The 26,661-nt window shown below is 52.6% G+C and overlaps 1 non-coding gene across 1 annotated transcript; it reads left to right on the top strand.

The window, feature by feature from the left end:
- The first annotated feature begins 8,368 nt into the window (after nt 1-8,368).
- LOC119953809 lies at nt 8,369-8,510 on the top strand. The gene has a single exon (XR_005458121.1). It is a non-coding gene; the product is annotated as a small nucleolar RNA SNORA79 (small nucleolar RNA).
- The last annotated feature ends 18,151 nt before the right edge of the window (nt 8,511-26,661 follow it).

The following is a 26,661-nucleotide window of genomic DNA, read 5'->3' as shown; positions in this document are numbered from 1 at the left end:
ATACAGTGAAAGACCTGTCCCCACCAGTACTGTACCCCAGTGTTATACAGTGACAGACCTGTCCCCAACAGTACTGTACCCCAGTGTTATACAGTGACAAACCCGTCCCCACCAGTACTGTACCCCAGTGTTATACAGTGACAAACCTGTCCCCACCAGTACTGTACCCCAGTGTTATACAGTGACAGGCCCGTCCCCACCAGTACTGTACCCCAGTGTTATACAGTGAAAGACCTGTCCCCACCAGTACTATACCCCAGTGGTATACAGTGACAGATCTGTCCCCAACAGTACTGTACCCCAGTGTTATACAGTGACAGACCTGTCCCCACCAGTACTGTTCCCCAGTGTTATACAGTGACAGACCTGTCCCCACCAGTACTGTACCCCAGTGTTATACAGTGACAGACCCATTCCCACCAGTACTGTACCCCCGTGTTATACAGTGACAGACCCGTCCCCACCAGTACTGTTCCCCAGTGTTATACAGTGACAGACCCGTCCCCACCAGTACTGTTCCCCAGTGTTATACAGTGACAGACCTTTCCCCACCCGTACTGTTCCCCAGTGTTATACAGCGACAGACCTGACCCCACCAGTACTGCACCCCAGTGTTATACAGCGACAGACCTGTCCCCACCAGTACTATGTCCCACTGTTATACAGCGACAGACCCATCCCCACCAGTACTGTGCCCCAGTGTTATACAGTGACAGACCTGTCCCCACCATTACTGTGCCCCAGTGTTATACAGTGACAGACCTGTCCCCACCATTACTGTGTCCCAGTGTTAGACAGTGACAGACCCGTCCCCACCAGTACTGTACCCCAGTGTTATACAGTGACAGACCCATCCCCACCAGTACTGTACCCCAGTGTTATACAGTGACAGACCCGTCCCCACCAGTACTGTACCCCAGTGTTATACAGTGACAGACCTGTCCCCACCAGTACTGTACCCCAGTGTTATACAGCGACAGACCCGTCCCCACCAGTACTGTGCCCCAGTGTTATACAGTGACAGACCCGTCCCCACCAGTACTGTACCCCAGTGTTATACAGTGACAGACCATCCCCACCAGTACTGTACCCCAGTGTTATTCAGTGACAGACCCATCCCCACCAGTACTGTACCCAGTGTTATACAGTGACAGACCCATCCCCACCAGTACTGTACCCCAGTGTTATACAGACCTGCAGCAGAATACACAAACCAGTTTTAGACACTCAAGTCAGAGTTATAAAATAATGAGGGGCGGCACGGTGGCGCAGTGGTTAGCAATGCTGCCTCAGGGCGCTGAGGGCCCAGGTTCGATCCCTTCCCCGGGTCACTGTCCGTGTGGAGTTTGCTCATTCTCCCCGTGTCTGCACGGGACTCACCCCCACAACCCAAAAACATGTGCAGGGTAGACGAGTTGGCCACACTAAATTGCCCCCTAATTGGAAAAAAAAAGAAGTGGGTACTCTAAATTTAAAATTTAAAAAAGTTTAAAAAACATGAGAATAGTGAGGCAGGAAATGTTTTAAAGACACTTCTGAAGCAGCGAGAAACTCTGAGCTTCTGCTATTTCCAAAAACTGCAGATTCCACTGCCACCTAGTGTCCACCCGATGCAACTGGAGCAAGGTGAAGAGCTGGAGGATCACCTCTACAACAACAACTTGTATTTATGTAGCACTTTTAACATAATAAGGGCATTCCAGGCACTTCACAGAGGCGATAGGAAGCAAAGGTTGACAGTGAGTCACAGAAGGCGATATTAGGACAGATACCTGGGGCGGGATTCTCCCATTCGGCGGCAGAGTGTCCCGCCATCGGAAACGCCATCACGTTTCACGACAGCGTGACCGGGCCTCTGGGAGTTATGGGCGCGCTTCTCCAAAAACGGGAGAAATCGTAAGGGTTTGACGCCAGCGCGCCCCTTCCCGACCGGGAACCAATTCTGGTCCCCGGTCGGGGCTAGCTGCCCGACGCCGTAAGCTCCGGCATCACGGGCTTAACGAATTTCGTTAAGCCCGCTTGCCAGAGTTAGCGCCGGCTGACGCGTCATATGACGTCAGCCGCGCATGCGTGGATTGGAAGACTCCAACCCGCGCATGCGCGGATGACGTCATCGCGTATTTGCGCGAAACCCGCGCATGCACGGGCCGGGATGCCCCTCAGCCGCCCCGCGAATGGATACTGCGGGGCGGCAGAAGGAGAAATAGTGCACGGGCATCGGGCCCGCTGCCCACGATCGGTGCCCGCCGATCGCGGGCCCATGGCACCCTTGGCACGGCCGTGGTACTGCCGTGCCAATCGGTGCCATGGTTATAAAAAGCGAGTTGTTCCCGCCATTTTTACGAACGGCCAGACCAGGTGTGTTTGCCGTTCGTAAAAACAGCCGTAAAGGGCTGGGACTTCGGCCCATCTATCAGCTGTGAATCGCTGCCGGCCGTAAAAAAACGGCGGCAGCGATTCGTGTCGGGAGTTGGGCGGGGGGGGGGAGAATAGCGGGAGGGCGGGAAAAATGTTGGGAAGGCCCTCCCGCTATTCTCCGACCCGTCGTGGGGGGCGGAGAATCGCGCCCACCGTTTCTGGCCCCTATCGGGGGCCAGCACGGCACTGCAGTGGTTCACGCCGCTGGCTCCCAGGGCCTATTTTTCTACGCGCCGGCCCCTGAACTCAGGCGCCACACTGCGTTGGAGCCAGCACATTAAGGAAGGCCACCGCGCATGCTCCAGCCTCCCATTCCGGCACGAACTGTGCCCCGTGCCAACACGCGCATGCGCGGTGGCTCCCTCTACGTGCTGGCCCCAATGCAATGTAGGTGGGAGTTCAGGGGCCGACACGTTAAAAAGATAGGCCCTGGAGGCGAGAGGCAGGCCCGCCGATTAGTGGGCCCCGATTGCGGGCCAGGCCCCATCGGAGGCACCCCCGAGGTCGGAGCCCCCCACCCCCACAGGCCGCCCCCGACCCTGCGCGCAGAGTTCCCGCCGGCTGCGACCAGGTGTGGACGGCGCCGGAGAATCGCGTGCCGGCGCCGGGGCAGCGGGGCGCGGTTGCGGGGATTCTCCGGCCCGGCGCGGGTCTGGGACAATCCCGCCCCTGATCTCTCGACCCCCCCCCCCCCCCCCCCCCACCCCAAGGCAAGTCCAAAGCCCCAACCTACCCAAGAGGAGGTCTTCCTGGCCCCTGCACCCCACCTCACACGGCATCCCCAGGTTCAATCCCTGGCATGGGCAAAATGCCCATCTGGTACTGCCAGGCTGGTGGCCAGGTGTCACTGCCAGGGTGCCATGCTGGTGGTGCCAAGATGCCCAGGCGGCACCGACAGTGCCAGGGTGCCACCATGCCCTGATGCCAACTATCCGTGGGCCTCCAATCCCCTGGGAGTTCCCCCCCCCCCCCAAGTTTTGTTCCGCCTGCCCCGCTTTTGTCTCAGGTCCCCGAGGGGAAGGAGTTAGATCCCAACACCTCGGGTGGATCAGGCCAGCTCTATATTAGAGTGAGACTAGCTACTCTCCCGAATATGCAGTTTTGCCAAACCTTGATCCCACCCACAATGGGCGGGATTCCGATCCCGTTAGATCTCACGAGGCGTGGCGCGCCGGTTAGATCCCAGAACGGGCCCCATCCTGGTATCTACTGGCCACGCCAGCTGAACGGGGCACGACATGGCTGGTAGGGCGCTGGAATAGTCGAGTCTAGAGGATCAAAAGACATGGATGAGGGCTTCAGGAGACGAAGAGCGGAGGCAGTGGTGGAGTCAGGCGACATTACAGAGCTGGAAGAGGTGACACAGTTATGACATCGGGAGTTTATCCTGAGGCCAGAAATGGCACCGAATTTGTGAACAGATTCAAGGTGGTGCACAGGGTGTATATGACCAGGGTGAGGATGAGTGGGTTCCAGGGGGTGGCTGACGAGTATGAGAAGTGTGTGTGAGGGCCGGCGAACCATCTACACATATTCTGGGGCAGTGAGAAGCTGGACAGATACTGGGAGGCGGTGTTCGGGACGCTATTGAAGATGGTGGGGGTAGAGGTCAGGCCGGACCCAATGGTGGCGATCTTTGGGGTGTCGGAAATGCCGGGGTTGATGGAGGGGAAGAGGGCTGATGTCGTAGCCTTCGCCTCTCTAATTGCCCGGTGTAGGATATTGTTGGATTCGGGGTTGGTAACGCCGCCGAGGGTGGAGGCCTGGCTGGGGGAACTGAAGGACTTGCTTCGGCTGGAGAAATCCAGCCCGAGTTGAGGGGATCAGCGGAGGGCTTTGAGACATGGTGGGCGCTGTTCATGACAATGTTTGAGGAATTGTTCGACCTGAGGGGCGGGTAGAGGGATGGGAGGGGGTGAAAAGGGCAGGGGAGGGGGGGGGGGGGGGGGCGGGAGACTGCTCATGCTGTAAACTGTGGGGGTGTGGAAAATGTTACCGATTTTTGTTCTTTTATTTTTGAGTACATTTGGACCGAAATAAATGTTTTTTAAAGTTTGTGAACAGACTGGTTTAGTCTCAGACGACTTGACTTGTTCCAATTAAGGATAGTGGGCCCTGTCTGCCAGCGTACCATATAACCACAGGAGTCAAGAAGCAGAGCTTGAAAATGGAACACCAGTAAGTTTGGGGTTAATTTGGCATCACATTAGCAGAAGAATAATCGGTGGTACAATTATTATCAGCTGCTCTCACATCCAACCACGCCGCTGTGCTCGCTGACCTACACTGGCTCCCCGTCGAGCAGTACCTCAGTTTGACAATTCTCAACCTTGTTTTCAAATCCCTCCACGGCCTCCCCCCTCCCCCTCTCTGTCATCTCCTCCAGCCCTCTGATATAAACGCAGAGGAATGCTGGAAAAAGGTCTGGCTGCATCTATACGGAGATAGAGGCAGAGTTTATTGCCTCCCATCGTCTTCAACATTGGCAGCCATGCCTCCTGCTGTCTGGGCCTAAGCTCTCTAACTCCCTCCGTTAACCCCTCCACCAAGCTACCCTTCTCTCCTCCTTGCAAACTCCATGAAACCGGCGTCTTTGTGACTTTAATGACAAAGGAAGCCAGTGGTGGGAAAGAAAAGATTTATGGGTGGTATTCTCTCGCCCCCACGCCGGGTGGGAGAATCGCCGGGGCGTCGCGTGAATCGCGCCGGGCCGTTCGGAGAATCGCCGCAAACGGCGAGCAGCGATTCTCCGGCCCAGATGGGCCGAGCAGCCGCTCCGGCACGGCTGGTTCTCGTCGGCGCCGTCCACCCCTGGTCGCTGCCGGCGGGAACTGTGCGGGAACGCTGGGGGGGGCCCTGTGGGGGGGGGGGGGGGGGCGCCTTCATCTGGGGGGGCCTCTGATGGGGTCTGGCCCACGATCGGGGCCCACCGATCAGCGGGCCAGCCTCTACCCCCCCGGGCCTACCTTCTTCCGCGGCTAGCCCCAGAACACCAGCGCCATGTTGGTGAGGGGCCGGCGCGCGTAAGAAGTTTCCCGTGCATGCAAAGGATGGCGTGGCCCAACTGCGCATGCGTAGGAATGAGCTTCCCCAACTGCGCATGCGTAGGAATGAGCTTCCCCAACTGCGCATGCGTGGGTTGGCGTGGCGCACGCTGGTGCAGCGTGAACCATTCCAGCGCCGTGCTGGCCCCCTGTGGTGGCCAGAATACGTTGTGTCCGGGACCTGTTCGCGCCGTTGTGAAATGCGACGGCATTCACGATGGCGCGGGCACTTAGTCCCGAGAGCGGAGAATACCGCCGTATTTACTTCTAAAGAAGCATCTTCCCACGGCAGTAACTATCTCCAATCACAGTCCCCGTTGGGGCAGCCAAGATGCGGTCAGTTCTAACCAGCCCCTGCTGAATGGGCCTCTGCCCCCGACCTGGGAAGCTCCAATTCCACAAACCCTACAGGGAGATCGATAATGGTGTCGCCCGTGGGCCTCGTGGTCGGTTATGACCCCCCCCCCCCCCCCCAAGTCCGAATGTTTTCCCTCTGCCGCCATCAGCAGGGACCTCCTACATCGCTTTGCCCACCGCTGAGCTTCTGCCTGTGGCGGGTCTGGGATGGGCGCTGTACACCGGCTGGCCGGCCGCCTTTTTTCTGGACAACCTCTGGAGGGCTATCGCCTGAATCTCGGCCTCGGCCCCGGACACGACATCATCCGTCTGCGCAGCTGCCTCAGTGTCCATATCCGAGCCGGAGTCGTCTTCCTCCTGCTGCCCTGATCCATGGGTCACGATCGGATGGGTTCCCTGGCTGAGCGGCGGTTCATGGCAAGGCCGAGGCATTAACCTCTCTGGTTGGGTTGTGTAGCACGGGCTTTCATTCCTGTTGGACATGTTTTTGTTGGACTTTCCCTTGGGCCTTGACTTTATAGGAGATCGGCCCCGTTCTTTCAATTGTGAGCATCCATAAAATTCAGGGTCGCCGCAACTGCATCTGCCACTGGTGGGAACGGGGGACTCACGGGCAGGGGGAGGCCACTATGGGCATCAGCGTGTGTACCTTCAAGATGCTGGAACGAGTGTTCATATGGAGCGAGCAAGAGTGCCCAATGCTGAAGCTAGGCCCATTGTAATGGGGGGGACTCCTCTTGTCCCCTTTAAAGAGGTTTGTTATCAGTCACAACGCAGAAATGCTATCCATAGATGTACTGATGGAACTTATTAACCCCAAATAACACCATCAAGCCTTCCTTCTCTATTTGGGTATGGCGGAATTCTGTGCCTGCTCGAGTCCTCAAAGCAAAAACAATAGGGCGCTCCATACCATCGTCCCATCTGTGGGCCAGCACCACCCCAATGCCACAGGGGGAGGCATCTCAAGTCAAAACTAGTGGTCATAGTAGTTGGGTCGTAATGGAGATGCATCTTCACCCCGGCGAAAGTTTCCCCTTGGAAGGCACCCCAAACCCTCTACTGGCTCTTCTTTAGCAGCGTGTGAATGGGGTGCCAACAGGGTGGCCAGGTTTGAGATGAATCTCCTGTCATAAATCACCAAGCTCAATGACCGGAGTTCAGTGGCGTTCCTCGGAGTTGGGGCCCTCTTTTGTGGCCTGAACCTTGTCCTGCACAGGGTGCAGACCATCTCTGCCCAATCTGTACCCCAAGTACGTTACTGCGTTGGCTCTGAACACACATTGTATTCTCTTCAGCCAGGCACCAATTGGGAAGAACCGTCTGAGCACTTCTTCCAGGTTTTCCATGTGCTCCATGTCAGTGGTACCCATGATGAGCACCTAATTTAAGTATACAACTATTTCCGACAGTCCTTGCAGAATACCCTCCATTACTCTGTGGAAGGTTGGCGGAGCCGACAAGACCCCGAATGGGAGGCGGGTGTACTTAAACAACCCCTTATGCGTGTTTATAGTTGCATATTTCCTAGACGCAGAGTCCAGTTCCACCTGGAAATAGGCATGGCTCATATCGAGTTTTGTAACGGACACTCTCCAGTCAGTCTAGCGTATAAATCTTCCACTCTTGGCATCGGGTAATGGTCCAGGCGTGAAGCCCTGTTTGCCATGAGTTTGTCGTCTCCGCAGTATCAGATAGACATGTCTGGCTTCATAACTGGTACTACGGGCGCAGCCCACTCCGCAGACTGAATGATTCCCAGATCCTCCAGGCGCTGCAGCTCTGCATCAACTTTGGCAAGTAAGGCATAGGGAACAGGCCTGGGTTGACAATCTGGGGCCAAGGATATACGGACCTTGGCCCTTTTAATTCTGCCCAGACCCTTCTGGAATAGTTCAGGATATTTACTCAGGACTTCTTACAAGTTTCCGGTACCCATCAGGAAAGTGTGTTACCAATCAAAATGCAGGACTCGTAACCAGTTACGCCCCAGCGATTGGTTCCTGAACCCTGCACCATGATTAATGGGTAGTCTGACCGACTCATGGCTGTGTGTCACTGGTAAGGCTGTCCCCACAATGCTCAGCAGGTCACTAACTTGGCCTCGGTGTCTCGCAGTGTTGGTGGTAGGATCCCAATATGAAGCCGGTGAAATTAGCGACTGTCCTGGGCGGCGTTCTCGTCGCCAGTTCTGATGGTCCTGACGATCATGACCACCTGACCACCACGTGTCCTCCAATCACACATCTGACAATGAGGGCGGCCTTCCCCTTCGTCCTCGGGGAAGTATCCCGTAGGTCTGCAGAGACTCCTGAGAACCTGGGCCCAACTGTGGGGCTACCTCCTGGGAGGTGATCTGGCCATTCTGGCGTTGCCCTGTGATGTTGTGTGAGTCCGGTATGCAGAGGGGTCAATCTATGGACCCCTGAAGCTCCTCTGCCCCTTCATCCGCATTTTCTCAGGATAGCGCCAACTTAATGGCCAAGTCTAACGTGGGCTCCACCAACAGCTTTCTTTGTGTGGCCCTGTTACTTATTCCACTGACAACACGAAGACAGTTCCTCCTGCTGCCCATGTTTTGGATTCATGATTTTGTCTTATCAGAGATTAGAGATGATTTTCTTCACTCGGAGCGCACTGGATCAGCCAGAATTGTCCATCTGCGCTCTGAATGTTGCGAGTCAGACACAGGTTTGCTCTGGGGTCCATCAGAGTGTCTTGAAATTTCAGCCCTTCTCATTTTGCAGAATGCATTTTGAGACAGTTGGAAGAATAAATGTAAGCCGGCTTGTTCAGAGTTATGGAACTTTTATCTCAAATTGAGATGAGTTTTTTAAGAATGTTTCTGCCTGGTTGTCAACGTGGGACTTTATGTACTTGAGGCAAATGTGATATCCATTAGATCCTATAGAATCCTGACACTGCAGAAGGAGGCCATTCGGCCCATTGAGTCTGCACCTACCCTCCGAAAGAACACTCTAGGCTCACTTACCCTGTCCATGTAACCCCACACATTGATCATGGCCAATCCACCTAACCTGCGCACCTTTGGACTGTGGGAGGAAACTGGAGCACCTGGAAGAAACACAGATCTGAAATGAAAAATGAAAATCGCTTATTGTCACGAGTAGGCTTCAAATGAAGTTACTGTGACAAGCCCGTAGTCGCAACATTCCGGCACCTGTTCAGGGAGGCTGGTACGGGAATTGAACCGTACTGCTGGCCTGCCTTGGAAGCCAGCGATTTAGCCCAGTGTGCTAAACCAGCCCCTTAATATAGATATAGGAGGGCTGATAATTATTCTGCTCACGGTATTGGTGCCCTGTTCATGTGTACTGATGCAAACATTCAGACTGTCTTGACTTAGACTAATTGAGGGTTCTCCTCTTTCTCTCTCTTCCCACTCCCTAGAGAAAAAAAATGGTTCCACAAACAAGCCTGTCTCTCAACATTTCTGAGGGGGATGGCCCAAACTCGCTGCACTCCGCCAGCGCCTACGAAGGGTCAAAAGGTCAGTCACTGATTCACCCAGAGACCGCACAGCCATGTTGAACATTGTAACGGAAGGTTTCCGATCATAATGTTCAGCCACCAGTGCAACCGACTCATCGAACGATTTGGAGTCCGGTGCAGTTGGGTAGGTAAGGCCCTTTACAATTCCAAATGTCGAGGCCCTGCAGGCTGTCAGGAGAATCACCTTCTGACAGTCTTACCCCAAGGTCCCATTGACCTGAAAGAAGTACCTCATCCGTTCTACGCATTATCTCCAATCCACCAGGCCCACATCGAAGGCCTCCAGCTTACCAAACAACAGCATCGTCAAACCTTGTACCCTCACGTTTGTGCGCATTAGTCACCCGGGGTGGCTTGGTGTGTTGAGAAGCGAGTCCGGAGTCTCCTTTTTCCTCGTCGCCAGTTTAATGACCAAGGAAGCCAACGGTTAGGGTGGAAAATATTTATTTACTTTTAAACAATGATCACGGCAGTAACTATCCACAATCACAGACCCCGTTGGGACAACCAACATGCCGGTCCCTGCTCGAGCCGGCTTTTAATTCAGGTCTAACGAGCCTCAACCGGGTGGGCCTGTGCCCCCTACCCGGGAAGTTCCTTCTTCACGAACGTCACGAGACGGTTGAGAATGGTTTCTCCGTGAGCCTCCTGGGGGTTTTGCAAGGCCCTAATGCCACCTTGTATGTCGAATTTTGTTTGAGAACATCCCTGTGAAGCAACCTGGGATGGTTTATGACGCGAAAGGTGTGATACAAAGGCATGTTGCTGTGGTTGAAGGGTCAGAAAAAGACTGAGAACCTATTTCTAGCACGCAGCCCCCTCTAGTGGTCATATCTGGTGCAGCAGGTTTAAACCATGAGACGAGAACCATGTGGTCCAATAGAAATTGCTGCCTAACCACAGCTAAGGAAGCTATGGTGACACCATTGTAACGGAATCCACTGATTTCTATAGAAAATACCTCACACACAATCCAGGTAAACGTGCTTCACACACATGTGTGAAGGGGCTGGTTTAGCATAGCAGGCTAAACAGCTGGCTTATAATGCAGAACAAGACCAATAGCGCGGATTCAATTCCCGTACCGGCCTCCTCAAACAGACACCAGAATGTGGCGACTAGGGGCTTTTCACAGTAACTTCAATGAAGCCTACTTGTGACAATAAGCGATTATTATTATTATTATGTATGAAAGTCTTCATATTCCCAGAGGTTAATACGCTGCTCTCTCCCTTTGAGAGAATCCATAGAATCCCTACATTCCCAAGGAGGCCATTCGGCCCATCGAGTCTGCACCCACCCTCTGAAAGAGCACCCTACTTAGGCCCACTTGCCCGCCCTATCCCTATAACTCCCAACTTTCACATCTTTGGATACCAAGGGGCAATTTATTACGGCCAATCCACCTATCTGCAAAACTTTGGACTGCGGGAAGCAACCGGAGCACCCGGAGGAAACACACTCAGACATGGAGAGAAAGTGCATACTCCACACAGACAGTCACCCGAGGCCGGAATCGAACCGGGCTCCCTGGTGCTGTGAGGCAGCAGCGCTAACCGCTGTTAGTGATGAGCTGACTGGTGGTGATTCACCATACCTCAGGTGATGGGCAAAGTTTTTGTTTGTTTGGTTTTTTTATAAATTTAGGGTACCCAATTCATTTTTTCCAATTAAAAGGCAATTAATGTTATCCACCTACCCTGCACATCTTTGGGTTGTGGGGCTGAAACCCACGCAGACACAGGAAGAATGTGCAAACTCCACACGGACAGTGACCCAGAGCCGGGATCGAACCTGGGGCCTCGGCGCCGTGAGGCAGCCACCGTGATACCCGGGTGAGGGGCAAAGTTGTGAAGGCGGAGCCTTCATGAAAACCTCAGCCGGTACGGGAATCGAACCTGTGCTGCTAGCGCGCGTTGCATCACAAAGCAGCCGTCCAGCCAATTGAGCTAACCGACCCCCGCTGCATTAAGGAGAATCGAAATCAGACGTGGGTTTGGTGGAGGCTGGTGTGCAGGGTAAGCTAGCACAGACTGGTTGGGCTGAATGGTATGTTTCTGAGCTGGACATGCTGTGTATAATTGATGTATCTCCCTTCGCAACATTGCACAACCATTCAGGAACGAAGGAAGTAACAGAGCCACAAACCCAGTCTCACACTCTGCTTGAGGTCTCACCTTCTTGTTACCAACTGAACAAAAAGATTAGAATTCACATGTACAAAGCTTACAAGTGTGAGTCCCCCTTAAACAAAATGCTTAGGGCCGGAAGTGTCTCGGATTCTGGAATTTTTTGAATTTTGGAATGCCGAGCTGCAAAGACCCTTGAACACTGCTCGGAGTCGCCGGTCAATGCTGTGTCTGAGGGAATTCTGAAGGAACCAGGTGCCAGGTTCAAATCTTTTGGTGCAACAAACTAGTGCCGTCAATTGGAAAGATACATGGGCACACATGTGTTCGGCCGCAGGAACGGGACACAGCACAAGGAACAGCCGCCACTGAAAAAGTGTGGATTTCAGAGCTTTGCCAATTTCGGAATTTCGAATAAGGGATACTCAATCCGTATTAACATCAGGCCAATGACAGCGTCAAATATTTATTGTTTTCCAGTCAAAAATTAAAGTTTGCACATCTGGATTTCCAATTGGTCACGTGTGGTTAGTGCACTGTGTTAATGGTTACTGTACTGAGTTAATGGTTATTGAACTGTGTTAATGGTTAGTGCACTAGTAGTTAGTGCACTGTGCTAGTGGTTAGTGCACTGTGTTAATGGTTACTGTTCTGAGTTAATGGTTATTGAACTGTGTTAATGGCTAGTGCACTAATAGTTAGTGCCCTGTGCTAGTGGTTACTGCATTGTGTTAATGGTTAGTCTATTATGTTAGTGGTTAATGTTTTAGTGATTAGTGTGTGTATTATTGGTTAGTGCACTGTGTTTATGGTTACTGTACTGAGTTAATGGTTATTGAACTGTGTTAATGGTTAGTGCATTAGTAGTTAGTGCCCTGTGCTAGTGGTTACTGCATTGTGTTAATGGTTAGTCTATTATGTTAGTGGTTAGTGTTTTAGTGATTAGTGTGTGTATTATTGGTTAGTGCACGGTGTTTATGCTAAATCCAACAGGGTTCGGGGGCATAGATAAAAACCAGACAGAATAGAAAAGCAAAATATTATTTTAATAGAGAGAGGCTGCAGACTGCTGCAGAGGGATCTAGGTGACCTGGTACATCAATCACAAAATGCCAGCCTGCAGGTACAGCAAGTGGTTAGGAAGGCAAATGGAATGTTGGCCTTTATTGCAAGGGGAATGGGTTATAAAAGCAGAGAAGTCATGTGACAGCTGTACAGGGCGTTGGTCAGGCCATGCCTGAAGCACTGTATACAGTTTTGGTTTCATAGAATTCATAGAATTTACAGTGCAGAAGGAGGCCATTCGGCCCATCAAGTCTGCACCGGCTCTTGGAAAGAGCACCCTACCCAAGCCCACACCCCCACCCTATCCCCATAACCCAGTAACCCCACCCAACACTAAGGGCAATTTTGGACACTAAGTGGCAATTTATCATGGCCAATCCACCTAACCGGCACATCTTTGGACTGTGGGAGGAAACCGGAGCACCCGGAGGAAACACAGGCAGACACGGGGAGAACGTGCAAACTCCACACAGACGTCACCCAAGGCCGGAATTGAACCCGGGTCCCTGGCACTGTGGGCAACGGTGCTAACCACTGTGCCACCTTTTCCTTACTTAAGGAGGGATATACTTGCATTGGAAGCAATTCACTGGACCAATTCCTGGGATGAAAGGGTTGGCTTAGAGGAAAGGTTGAGCAGGTTGGTCCTGTTCTCTTTGGAGTTTATGAGAGGTGATCTTACTGAAACATATAAAATACTGAGGGGGTTTGACAGGGACGATGCTGAGAGGATCGCTCCTCTCATGGGAGAACCTAGACCGGGGGGGGGGGGGGGGGGGGGGGGGTTCACAGGGGGCGGGATTCTCCCAGCGCTGGGGTCGGGCCGGAGAATTCCCGTGAAAGGGCTACACCGCCCTGACGCCTGCACGCGATTCTCCGCAGAGTGGAGAATCGGCGCGATTGGCGCGCCGCTGGTCGCAGACCGTTCTACGCGGCCGGCCGGCCGATTCTCCAGCCCGGATGGGCCGAGCGGCCGTAAGAAAAGAGCCGAGTCCTGCCAGCGCCGTTCTAACCTGCTCTGGGCCTGAGGGTCCTCGGTGGGTTAGGGTCGGGTGGTGGCCTTTGTGGGGGGAGGGGGTGTCTGACCCGGGGGGGGGGAGGGGGGGTATGCTGCTTTGGAGGGGGCGGAGCGTCGTGAAAGCGGCGCTGCCCCCGATTTGGTCAGGAACTGCGATTCTCCGGCTGATCGGCGAATGTGATTTTGGTGTCGGTGACCGGGGAATCCAGCCCATTATTCCGCCGGACGTGAATCAGGTGGAAATCGGGACCCTGCTGGGAGCGCCGGACAGATGAGATTCAGGTCATGCAAATGGGCCAGAACTCTGCCCACCCAAAGCACAGGCGATACCCGACCCTGCAGGCACCTGATTCACTGGGGCCGGGCGTCACGTTCCAGCCCCAACAAGCTGGAGCTGCTGATTAACGCTCCGCTCAGCACAGGCGGCCACTGCAGCCGACAGGACGGCTGCACAAAGAGACTGCCCCTGATTGCAGGGGTCCGGCCGAATGCTGGACACCAGTAAGGAGAAGGGGTTCACCCTCTATCTGTAGCCACCTACTGCTAAGGCTGTAGGGAGAAAACAGTTTTAGCCAGGACAAGCAGTTTGCAAAAGGCTAATTAGCATTCTGCACGTATCGAAACCAGTTTATGGCCAGGTGAAAGCTCTCAACCAAAGGTGTAAATAGCAAAACGCTTTGCATAGTAATGAGGCGATCCAGATCTGGGCCCACACAATAGCAACATTTGAGTTTGAATGGATACTTTGAGTGGACGCCCAGACGAAACGGCACCAGAAGTATCCATCACAAAAGACCCTAGAGACCGCCCCACCCATCGAGAAGAGACCCTCAGATTGGGGGATTTGTAAGATATCGATTGGGAAATGACCCAATCGATACATGGCAGGTAGAGGCCCGCCCCGAAGAGGCACGGACATTGGGGGACCTATAAAGGTAGGCACATGGTTCTGTCTGTTTTGCTCCGGCCTCGCTGTCTGTTGTTGCTCCGGCTTGCTGTTCTGACTCCGACTCCAGCCTCCAGATCCTGTCTTTCATCACCGGCCGTTGAGCACCAGCCATCGTTCAGGAAGTGCCAAACGACGCTCGCTACGTGGCCCCGGCATTGCTTATACATTATCTGACTATTAGTGAACAGAAGGTGCAGTCCGGAAAGGAACAAAGGCCTTGTCCCCTGACCTTGCTGGTTCCTACTTAGATAAGTATTTAGTCGTTTAATAGTAGAAATAAGTATTAGTCTTTAGCGTATGCATGCGTATTTATTATATTTGTATAATAAATATCAATCGTTTGAACTTACTAATCGGTGTATAGTTTTATTACTTTGAACCTGACCTTGAAATACTTGTGAGGTGTCTAAATACGGCACCTGGCGACTCCGAGCTGAAATTACATACACAGAGCTGTAGTAGTGTTAAGCACACGGCCTTTAAACGGAGGCGTGTTAATACACTCCAATAAACGCGTAATACACTCAAGTAAAATGTGCAACATATCCCAGGGTGGGGTGAAGACTCAAACCCGCCCTAGTTAACAGCGCCTGGGAAGAGTTGGCAGAGGCTGTCAGTGCTGCCAGCCGCAGGCGGACCAGCACACAATGTCGGAAGGAGATGAATGATCTTCGGCAGCCTGCTGTGTCAGCTCAGGCTCCATGCCCGGATCCTCCGCAATACCATCCTCATCCTCCTCAGCAGATCAGGCCTCCCGTTCTGCCTCCTTCTCCAACATGTTGCCCCTCTGCTGCACGATGTTATGGAACACGCAACAAGCCAGAGGTCTGGTCACCTGCCGTGCTGCCTCCCGGTGCTGCTTCAGCCCAAGCCTTCCCTGTCCTTCTGTTTCTGCCTTTACGAGTCTTCTTCTCCAGGCACCGATGTGGAAATTCAGTTCACAATTGCCTCTGTCATCAATTTTTCAAATCAAGACCGGTAAAAAAATCAGGGGGAAAGGTCCAAAAGTCCGACCCGAGCGGGAGCCATTAAATGTGCGACTTACTCCTTCATAGCCACCACCGGAAGTCGCCTGTTCCCCCTTATGACCATTTTTGGACCTCAGAAATTACAGAACAAAATGAGGTGGGGCTGGGGATCTTCAGTGTACATGTGAAGATGAACACTGTGCCCTGGGATGATGTTGGCGAGGGGCAGAGTGGAGACGGGAAATTGGAGGGGCCAAGGATAGATTCTTCGGAGATCCCAGCATTTACGGTGCAGGAACAGGAAGAACAACCATTGCAAATGGTTCTCTGACTACGATTAGATAGATAAGATTGGAATGAGCTGGGCGCCTGTGGATAGAGGTTGAAGGAAGGTGGTGTGTCAAACTATGGCAAAGACTGCAGACAGGTTATGACGGAGCGGGAGGGAACGTTTACCTTTGTCACAGTCACAGGGAACATCATTTGTGACTTTGGCAAGGGCTGTTCTGATACTGTGGCGGGGCCAGAAACCTGGGGCTGGATTCTCCGTCCCGCTGTGCCAGATTTCTGGTTCAGGCCACCGGCGGAGTGCTCCGTTACACCGGCCGGTCAATGTGGTTTCCCATTGTGGGGCAGCCCCACGCCACCGGGACACCCCCGGGCTGCCGGCAAAATGGAGCAACCCGATGGCGGAGGATCCCGCCCCTGATTGGTGGGATTCAAACATGGGCCAGAATTCTCTGTCCATTCATGTCGGCGGGAATCTCTGGTCCCGCAAGGCGAATGGTGTCTTGGCTGTGCGCCAAATTCTCCGTTCTCATTGGCAGCGATGGCGGGATGAACTCGGATCACAGAATCCAGCCAAGGATTTCTAGGTAAGATGGGAACGGATGTGGAAGGCGAGAACACAGGAAACGAAATGAAAATGAAATTAAATGAAAATCGCTTATTGTCACGAGTAGGCTTCAAATGAAGTTACTGTGAAAAGCCCCTCGTCGCCACATTCCGGCGCCTGTTCGGGGAGGCTGGTACGGGAATTGAACCGTGCTGCTGGCTTGCCTTGGTCTGCTTTCAAAGCCAGCGATTTAGTCCTGTGCCAAGGACTTTGGAGAGGAAAGGAAGGACAGAGAATCATAGAAGCCCAAAAGTGCAGAAGGAGGCCATTTGGCCCATCAACTCTGTATAACCCTCCTACGGAGCACCCAATTTAGACCCACTCCCCCCTCCATCCCTGTAATCCCAACTAAGCTTTCGACAATCAGGTGTTACACACGCCTAGTCAGCTCTCAAAACTGGCTGAGAGACTGTGCCAGACGCATAATGTTTTTAAAATTTTAAGACTTTGCAGAAAGATTGATTCATTCCAGGAGTGATAATATAAGAAATACGGCTTTGCTATCTTTTAAAAAAAAACTTTAGTAAAACAAAAGAACGACAAAAGACAATACTTAAACTTTTAAAACTTTAAAACATAACCAGAACATTTTACAAGTAGTTTCTTAGCCTTAACACACTAGTTCCCATTAAACCACCACACTCAAACATGATCATGTAGCTCTAATTCCACTTGTGAATGCAGGCATAGATGATACTGGCATCTAAGAATCAATTTTCTGCTGTTAGTCAAATTCCTTTAGAATGCTTTTCAAAAGCCTGTCTCAAGAACAGCTTTTTACCATGACTTTTCTCTGTGGCTTTTGTCATGACCTCTTCCATCGCTGTTCACATCCTTCTGCCTGAACCTGTTCAAAATGGATTTCTTTCTCTCTCTCGTGCTGAGCTCTTCCCAGCCCCTCAAACAAATGTTCTCTGCTGTTTCCAGAGTTAAATATGTGTTTTGCTGCTTAATTGCCCCGTCCTGTTTAAACAAAAGAACAGAGCCATGCTATTGATATTAAACTAACCTCCAAGTAATGGGCAAAGAGGCCATCAGACTCTGTGATGGGCTAATGGGTGGTCAAACAGGAGTGCACCAAAAGACAATGGATCTCAAGTTAATCACACTGTGTATTTCCACTAACGTGTTGAACTCTGAATGGGACTGTGGTGATTGTGTATCAGTGTAGATGCAATACAACTGAGCAAGCACTAGAGGGAGCACGGGAGAGCTATAAATACACAGGGACAGGAAGTGAGGACACACTTCACAGAAGGGGGACTTGGCAGCAGGACTGACAGACACAGGCAGGCAGCATTTGAGTTAGCTGTAAGTTAAGCTCTGAAGACAGAACAAATTCACAATAAAGCATCTTCTCCACCTTTGAGACTACGAGCTTTATTAAGACACAAGGAACAACACATGGTACCAGGAGTAGCTTCAGACGCTTACTACAAGACAACTCAGCTGCAGACCCAGAAAGACCAAAATGGCAAGAAAAACTCCTACTGGACATTCGACTTGGGAAGACCTCGCTTATTCGAGGATGTGGGTTGACACAGGGACCAAGTGATTCAGCTCGGTGTGGGCGTATCCCTTTGGCTCCAGACTAATAGTATTTTCCTTCAGTCTGTTTAACCCCTAACGTGCCTGCTGTATCTTCGATGCAATTTCTGTACCCAGGTTCCTAATATCACCAGATATTAGCAAGGGCCAATCCACCTAACCCGCACATCTTTAGACTGTGGGAAGAAGCCGGAGCACCTGGAGGAAACCCACACAGACACCGGGAGAACATGCAAACTCCACACAGATATTCACCTGAGGTTGGAATTGAACCTGGGGTCCCTGGCGCTGTGAGGCAGCAGATCTAACCACTGTGCCACCGTGCTGTGACAGAGATCTGGCAGTAGTTTCTGAGGACACTTCGGTCAACGTGTACTTTTTTTCAAGGAGAGGAGTGATTATGGCAGGTTTAAAGAAGAGAGAACAACACCTGAGGAGACAGGAGCATTATATATTATCGGGGCCCGGGAGGGATAACTGAGTGGTCAGCAGTGATTCATTTAGAGAGAGTGGTGGGATTAAGAGAGAGGTTTTGATGAGGTAGAGCTGAGTATATGTGTGGAATCCGATCTGTGTTTTTAATGGAATTGTAAAATTAAATCAAACTCACTCCTTCTGCCTCAGGCATCAACAGAGAGAAATAAAAATGTGTTTTTCGGTTTACAGTTTACATTCTAAAAATTTCTCAAGAGCTCAAAAAACCAGATTGTCTCCTCCAATGATCAGAAACCAAATGAGCGACAAAGGGAGCTGAAATCTCTATCGTTTCCTGAGCTCCCAGGTTCAGTTTCTATTTCCCCGTGTAATAAAAACTTATTATTGTTTAATAATCTTTATTGTCACAAGTAGGCTTACATTAACACTGCAATGAAAGTTACTGTGAAAATCCCCCAGTCGCCACACTCCGGCGCCTGTTCGGGGACACGGAGGGAGAATTCAGAATGTCCAAATTACCTAACAACACATCTTTCAGGACTTGTGGGAGGAAACCGGAGCAGCCGGAGGAAACCCACGCAGACACAGGGAGAATGTGCAGACTCCGCACAGACAGTGACCCAAGCCAGGAATCGAACCTGGGACCCTGGAGCTGTGAAGCAACATTGCTAACAACTGTTTTCAGTTTAAGGTTGTTTTTTTACATAATTTACATGAATGAAATGAAATGAAAATTGCTTATTGTCACAAGTAGGCTTCAAATGAAGTTACTGTGAAAAGCCCCTAGTCGCCACATTCCGGTGCCTGTTCGGGGAGGCTGGTACAGGAATTGAACTGTACTACTGGCCTGCCTTGGTCTGCTTTAAAAGACAGCTATTTAGCCCAGTGTGCTAAACCAGTTCCAGTATAATAATTGCTTATTGTCACAAGTAGGCATCAATGAAGTTACTGCGAAAAGCCCCTAGTTGCCACATTCCGGTGCCTGTTCAGGGAGACCGGTACGGCAATTGAACCTGCGCTGCTGGCTTTTTTCTGCATTACAAGCCAGATGCTTAGCCCACTGTGCTAAACCAGCCCCTAATAAGTGAGAGGAAATAACACAGTAGTATTGCCACTGGTCTACCAATCCGCTCAAAGACTCAGGCTAATGATCTGCGGACCCGGGTTCGAATCCCACCACAGCAGATGGTGGAATTTAAACTAAAAAATCTGGAATTAAAAATGATGACCATGAAACGATTGTCGTAAAAACCCATCGGGTTCACTAATGCCCTTCAGGGAAGGAAATCTGCCATCGTTACCTGGTCTGACCTACACGTGACTCCAAACCACACTCTTAAATGCCCTCTGAAATGGCCTGGCAAGCCACTCAGTTGTACTGTCTGATCAACACATCTACACTTTCATGTCCTGAAGTAAGGTCATCAGTCTGAAATGCCTCATTCTCTCTCTCTGTCTCTCTCTAATTCTATCTCTCTCCACAGAAGCTGCCTGACCTGCTGAGTATTTTCTGCATTTCCTGTTTATAATCCCCTGTGAGTGACCCTTGCTGAGTCAATCAGTGCAATTCTGAACATCTTGGGGGCGGGATTCTCCGATCCCCCAGACCGGGTCGGAGAATTGGCCGGGGCCGGCATCAATCCCGCCCCCGCCGTGTCCCGAATTCTCCGCCACCCGAGATTGGGTGGGGGCGGGAATCGCACCGTGCCGGTCGGCGGGCTCCCCGCGGCGATTCTCTGGCCCGCGAAGGGCCAAAGTCCCGCCGCGTGGATTAAACCACCTATGGTACCGGCAGGATTGGCGGCGCTGGCGGGCGCCGGGATCCTGGGGGGGGGGACGATCTGACCCTGGGGGGTGCCCCCACCATGGCAGACGCGGAAGAGACCCCCCTCCCCTGCGCATGCGCCGGGATGACGTCAGCAGCCGCTGAAGCTCCAGCGCATGGGCGGACTTACGCCGGCCGGCGAAGCCCTTTCAACCAGGGGCACCAAAGGCTGTCCACACCAGCCGGCGGAGCGGGAACCACTCCGGCTCGGGCCTAGCCCCTCAATGTGAGGGCTTGGCCCCTAAAGGTGCGGTGAATTCGCCCCGCCGGGTAGGGAAGAATCCCAGCCCTTGTTGTTTCCCGGGACTTGGTGTTGACGCTGTGAAACAGAAACTGTGGTGAATGTGATTCACACCGGATTATAATCTGTATATACATGTGTCTGTATTGTAAGTGCAGTTGCACTACCTGTCCTCCAGGGGGAGTAGCTCTGGGAATGCTCAAGTTGTACGGGGCTTCTCCCTTGGCTCTGCCCAGGACTCCTCCCCCGGAGGCTGCTGTATAAAGATCAGTGCCACATGGTCAGCCGGCCAGTTCACCGAAAGTTCAATGGCTAATAGGCTGGCTCTGTTGTGAGTATATTAAAACCGCTATTCTAATCCTACAAGCACGTGTCTGTAGAATTGTTGGTTCCAACAGAAACAGCACCGTATTATATTACACCAGAGAAAAGGGAGTAGAATATCTCCCAAGCATCAGTCTTGGGCTCGATTAGCCTCTGATCATTTCCCTGCTGCTCTCCAAACCCGAACAGACAGAACGGCAGAATGTTCAGATCTGTATTAGCCTTTATTAGAAAAAAACCCTTAATGATCCCATTTTTCTTCCTCATAGCCAAAATTATATGTTTTGTCATATAGGTATCTTCTATTTCAGAGCAAGACAACAGACTTCTCTGGGAACAGAACATTCACCCGCTGGAACCTGTAGAGAAAATGGAAGAGATTCCAAAAACACAGGCCAATCAGCTACAGGAGGACCAGGAAAAACACAAGGAGTCGGTGATGTACCATCAATTGAACGCGAAACAAGTTGCTGAACAAAAGTGTGGCTTTAATATACTAGATATTAAGCCCTGCGGTCGATTACAGTAGAAGGACGACCGCCGGGAGTACTGGGTATTTATACCCCGTCCTGGAGGCGGGGTTAACTCAGCCTCTCGACCAATCGGGGAGCCATCACATGACTGGTCTCAACCAACCGGTCGAGAGGCACATGACCGACCAGGGCCAATGGTAAGCCGGTGTTCTGCACCAATGGCAGGCAGCTATGCTAATCATACCACCACAGTCGGTGAGTCACATGCAGGTTGTTGGAGGAAGTGGCGGACAGTCAGGATCAGCACTGAGAGAGTGCTGCACTGTCAGAGGATCAGTACTGAGGGTGCTGCACTGTCAGAGGGTCAGTACTGAGAGAGTGCTGCACTGTCAGAGGATCAGTACTGAGGGAGTGCTGCAAAGTCAGAGGGTCAGTACTGAGGGAGTGCTGCACTGTCAGAGGGTCAGAACTGAAAGAGCGCTGCCTTGTCAGAGGGTCAGTACTGAGGGAGTGCTGCACTGTCAGAGGGTCAGTACTGAGGGTGTGCTGCACTGTCAGAGGGTCAGTACTGAGGGGGTGCTGCACTGTCAGAGGGTCAGTACTGAGGGGGTGCTGCACTGTCAGAGGGTCAGTACTGAGGGAGTGCTGCACTGTCAGAGGGTCAGTACTGAGGGAGTGCTGCACTGTCAGAGGGTCAGTACTGAGGGAGTGCCGTACTGTCAGAGGGTCAGTACTGAGGGAGTGCTGCACTGTCAGAGGGTCAGTACTGAGGGAGTGCCGTACTGTCAGAGGGTCAGTACTGAGGGAGTGCTGCACTGTCAGAGGGTCAGTACTGAGGGAGTGCTGCACTGTCAGAGGGTCAGTACTGAGGGAGTGCCGTACTGTCAGAGGGTCAGTACTGAGGGAGTGCTGCACTGTCGGAGGGTCAGTACTGAGGGAGTGCCGCACTGTCAGAAGGTCAGTTCTGAGGGAGTGCAGCACTGTCAGAGGGTCAGTACTGAGGGAGTGCTGCACTGTCACAGGGTCAGTACTGAGGGAGTGCTGCACTGTCAGAGGGTCAGTACTGAGGAAGTGCTGCACTGTCAGAGGTCAGTACTGAAGGAGTGCTGCCCTGTCAGAGGGTCAGTACTGAGGGAGTTCTGCACTGTCAGAGGGTCAGTACTGAGGAAGTGCTGCACTGTCAGAGGTCAGTACTGAAGGAGTGCTGCCCTGTCAGAGGGTCAGTACTGAGGGAGCGCTGCACTGTCAGAGGGTCAGTACTGAGGGAGTGCTGCACTGTCAGAGGGTCAGTACAGAGGGAGTGCTGCACTGTCAGAGGGTCAGTACTGAGGGATTGCTGCACTGTCAGAGGGTCAGTACTGAGGGAGCCCTGCACTCTCAGAGGGTCAGTGCTGAGAGAGTGATCCACTGTCAGAAAGTCAGTACTGAGGGAGCGCTGCACTGTCAGAGGGTCAGTACTGAGGGAGTGCTGCACTGTCACAGGGTCAGTACTGAGGGAGTGCTGCACTGTCACAGGATCAGTACTGAGGGAGTGCTGCACTGTCAGAAGGTTAGTGCTGAGGGATCGCTGCACTGTCAGAGGGTCAGTACTGAGGCAGTGCTGCACTGTCAGAGGGTCAGGACTGAGGGAGTGCTGCACTGTCAGAGGGTCAGTGCTGAGGGAGTGCTGCACTGTCAGTGGGTCAGTACTGTGGGAGTGCTGCACTGTCAGAAGGTCAGTACTGAGGGAGTGCCGCACTGCTAGAGGGTCAGTACTGAGTGCTGCACTGTCAGAAGGTTAGTGCTGAGGGATCGCTGCACTGTCAGAGGGTCAGTACTGAGGCAGTGCTGCACTGTCAGAGGGTCAGTACTGAGGCAGTACTGCACTGTCAGAGGGTCAGTACTGAGGCAGTGCTGCATAGTCAGAGGGTCAGTACTGAGGGAGTGCTGCACTGTCAGAGGGTCAGTACTGAGGGAGTGCTGCACTGTCAGAGGGTCAGTACTGAGGGAGTGCTGCACTGTCAGAGGGTCAGTACTGAGGGAGTGCTGCACTGTCAGAGGGTCAGTGCTGAGGGAGTGCTGCACGGTCAGAGAGTCAGTACTGAGGGAGTGCTGCATTGTCAGAGGGTCAGTGCTGAGGGAGTGCTGCACTGTCAGAGGGTCAGTACTGAGGCAGTGCTGCACTGTCAGAGGGTCAGTACTGAGGCAGTGCTGCACTGTCAGAGGGTCAGTACTGAGGGAGTGCTGCACTGTCAGAGGGTCAGTACTGAGGGAGTGCTGCACTGTCAGAGGGGTGCGGTATGTTTCAGCGCAGCTGTTTCAGCGTGTGTGTGAGAGAGAGTGAGTGTGAGAGAGTGTGTGTGTGTGAGAGAGGAAGTGTGAGTGTGAGAGAGAGTGAGTGTGAGTGTGTGAGAGAGGAAGTGAGTGTGAGAGAGAGTGAGTGTGAGAGAGTGTGTGTGTGTGAGAGAGGAAGTGTGAGTGTGAGAGAGAGAGTGAGTGTGTGTGAGAGAGTGTGTATGTGTGTGTGAGAGGGTGAGTGTGAGAGAGTGTGTATGTGGGTGTGAGAGAGAGTGAGTGTGTATGAGAGAGTGTGTCTGTGTGTGTGAGAGGGTGAGTGTGAGAGAGTGTGTATGTGGGTGTGAGAGAGAGTGAGTGTGTGTGAGAGAGTAAGTGTGTGAGTGTAAGGGAGTTAAACTCATCCTGGGATTAAATGTGACATTCAGGTTGTGAACAGATTGACTTTGTTTCAGACTGTAGCCAGGGAGCAGGATGGAGTCAGAAGCTCGGAACAGAATTTGGAGCAGAAACCAACACAATTTCAGATTCCCCAGTAATTAATTAGAGGAATTTTACGCTCATCCAGTGTGAGAGAGAGAGTATGTGCAGAATCCTCCGCACCTTCAGGGGCTAGGCCGGCGTTGGAGTAGTTTGCGCCCCGCCACCAGCATGGAAGGCCTTTGGCGCCATGCCAGCCGGGACCGAAGGGACTCCGCCGGCCGGCACGGGTCCGTGCATGCGCGGGAGCGTCAGCGGCTGCTGACATCACCCCCGCGCATGCGCGGGTCGGGGGGTTCACCTTCGCACCGGCCATCGTGGAGACTTACATGGCCGGCGCGTATGAAAAGAGTGCCCCCCCACGGCACAAGCCCGCCCATGGATCGGTGGGCCCCGATCGTGGGCTGGGCCACCACAGGGGAAACCCCTCCCCCCCGGAGCCAGATCGCCCCGCGCCTGCCCCAGGATCCCGGAGCCCTCCCGCGTCGCCAGGTCCCACCGGTAAGGGACCTAGTCCAATTTACGCCGGCGGGACCTGCATAGAACGGGCGGGACTTCGGCCCATCGCGGGCCGGAGAATTGCCAGGGGGGGGCGCTGTGAGTGGCCGCTGACCGGCACGGCGCGATTCCCGCCCCCACCAATTCTCCGGAGCCGGAGAAATCGGCAGCCGGCAGGGGTGGGATTCACGCCCCCCCCCCCCCCCCCGGCGATTCTCCGACCCCCCGCCGGGTCGGAGAATCCAGCCCCAGATTGGTGGGATGCAAATATGTGCGGCAATTCTCTGTCCGTTCACGTCGGCGGGATTCTCTGATCCCACGGAGTGAATGGCGTCTCGGCTGTGCGCCAAATTCTCCGCTCTCATTGGCAGCCGTGGCGGGACGAACTCGCTCACAGAATCCCGCCATGGATTTCCATGGAAGGCGAGAACACGCCCGTGGACATTGGAGAGGAAAGGGAGGGCAGAGAATGATAGAATACCTATAGTGCAGAAGAAGGCCATTTGGCCCATCGCGCCTGCACCGATCTTCCAAAGGACCACCCTACCTAGGGCCACTTCCCAGCCCTATTCCCATAGCCCCACCTAACCTTTGGACACTAAGGGGCAATGTATCATGGCCAATCCACCTAACCTGCACATCTTTGGACTGTGGGATGAAAGAGCAGCACCCGGAGGAAACCCACGCACACACGGGGAGAACGTGCAGACTCCGCAGTCACCCGAGGCTGGAACCGAACCCGGGTCCCTGCCGCTGTGAGGCAGTAGTGCTAACCACGGTGCCATAACAGATCTGGAAGTCTTTTCTGAGGGCACTTTGGTTAAAGTGCGATTGTTTTCAAGGAGAGGAGTGATTATGGCAGGTTTAAAGAACAGGGAACAACAACTGAGGAGAAAGGAGCATTATATATTATCGGGGTCCGGGAGATATAACTGAGTGGTCAGCAGTGATTCATTTAGAGAGAGTGGAGGGGTTAAGAGAGAGGTTTTGATGAGGTAGAGCTGAGTGTATGTGTGGAATCCGATCTGTGTTTTTCATCCTAAAATTAAATACAACACACTCCCTCTGCCTCAGGCATCAACAGAGAGAAATAAAAATGTGTTTTTGCGGTTTAGGTTCTAGAAGTTTCTCAAGTGTTCGGTGAATCAGACTGTCTCCTCCAATGAACGACAGAGGGAGCTGAAATCTCTTTCATTTCCTGAGCTCCCAGTTCAGTTTCAGTTTCATTTCCCCGTCTCCGTGATTTCAGTTTATGCTTTGTTTTCTGCATCATTGGCAGAAGAGGCAGAACATGCTGTCTCCCTAGCAACACCAGCTGGAAAAACCAGAAAGGGATCGGATTAAAACTCTCCTGCTCATTTCCCGCACCCTTTAATATCTCACCCAGTCCAATCCCCCTCTGCCCCTCGCTCTGCACATCTCTAATAACCCACCCACCTAATCCTCGGCCACTCCTTGCACCTTCTAATATCCACAACATTAACTTAGTTACCTTAGCCCTTGTTCTATTTCTTCATAGGGGAGACTTGAGACTGCCAAACTTGTCCACATGTCTCTCACTGGTTTGAATATTCTGGTGATATGCTGAACACATCATCATGAATCTAAGTCGTTAGGGCGGCATGTGGCGCAGTGGTTAGCACTGGGACTGCGGCGCTGAGGACCCGGGTTCGAATCCCGACCCTGGGTCACTGTCCGTATTGAGTTTGCACATTCTCCCCGTGTCTGCATGGATTTCACCCCCACAACCCAAAGATGTGCAGGCTAGGTGGATTGGCCACGCTAAATTGCCCCTTAATTGGAAAAAAATTAATAATTGGGTACGCTAAATTTATTTAAAAAAATTAATCCAAGTCTTTGCTTCATTTGCACCTTCACACCCCAATGACAAACTGGCTGGACGCGCTTTGTGATGTTCAGTGGATGTGGGTGGCGCTATATAAATGCAAGTCTGCATTTCCTTTCGCATGAACATACAGAGAAATCACAGGTTCTGTCACTTCAGGATTTTCAGCATTTGCCATATTTTAAGCAGGACGTCATACTGGGACTTCCAGTGGCGGCCACGGAGTGAGTGGTCGCACAATTGGTGGCTCCCGCTCGAGGTGGAATTCAATGGCCCTTTTTCACCTGAAGTAAGGGGTGGGGCGTTCCAGAAAGTGGAGGAGTCGGTGGGCGAAGATGAGGGACAGCTGGCCTCGATGGCG

This window comes from Scyliorhinus canicula, chromosome 18 (genome assembly GCF_902713615.1).
Source record: "Scyliorhinus canicula chromosome 18, sScyCan1.1, whole genome shotgun sequence".
NCBI lineage: Eukaryota > Metazoa > Chordata > Chondrichthyes > Carcharhiniformes > Scyliorhinidae > Scyliorhinus > Scyliorhinus canicula.
Note: the sequence above shows the minus strand (reverse complement) of the source record. Positions and strands in the feature narration are given on the sequence as shown.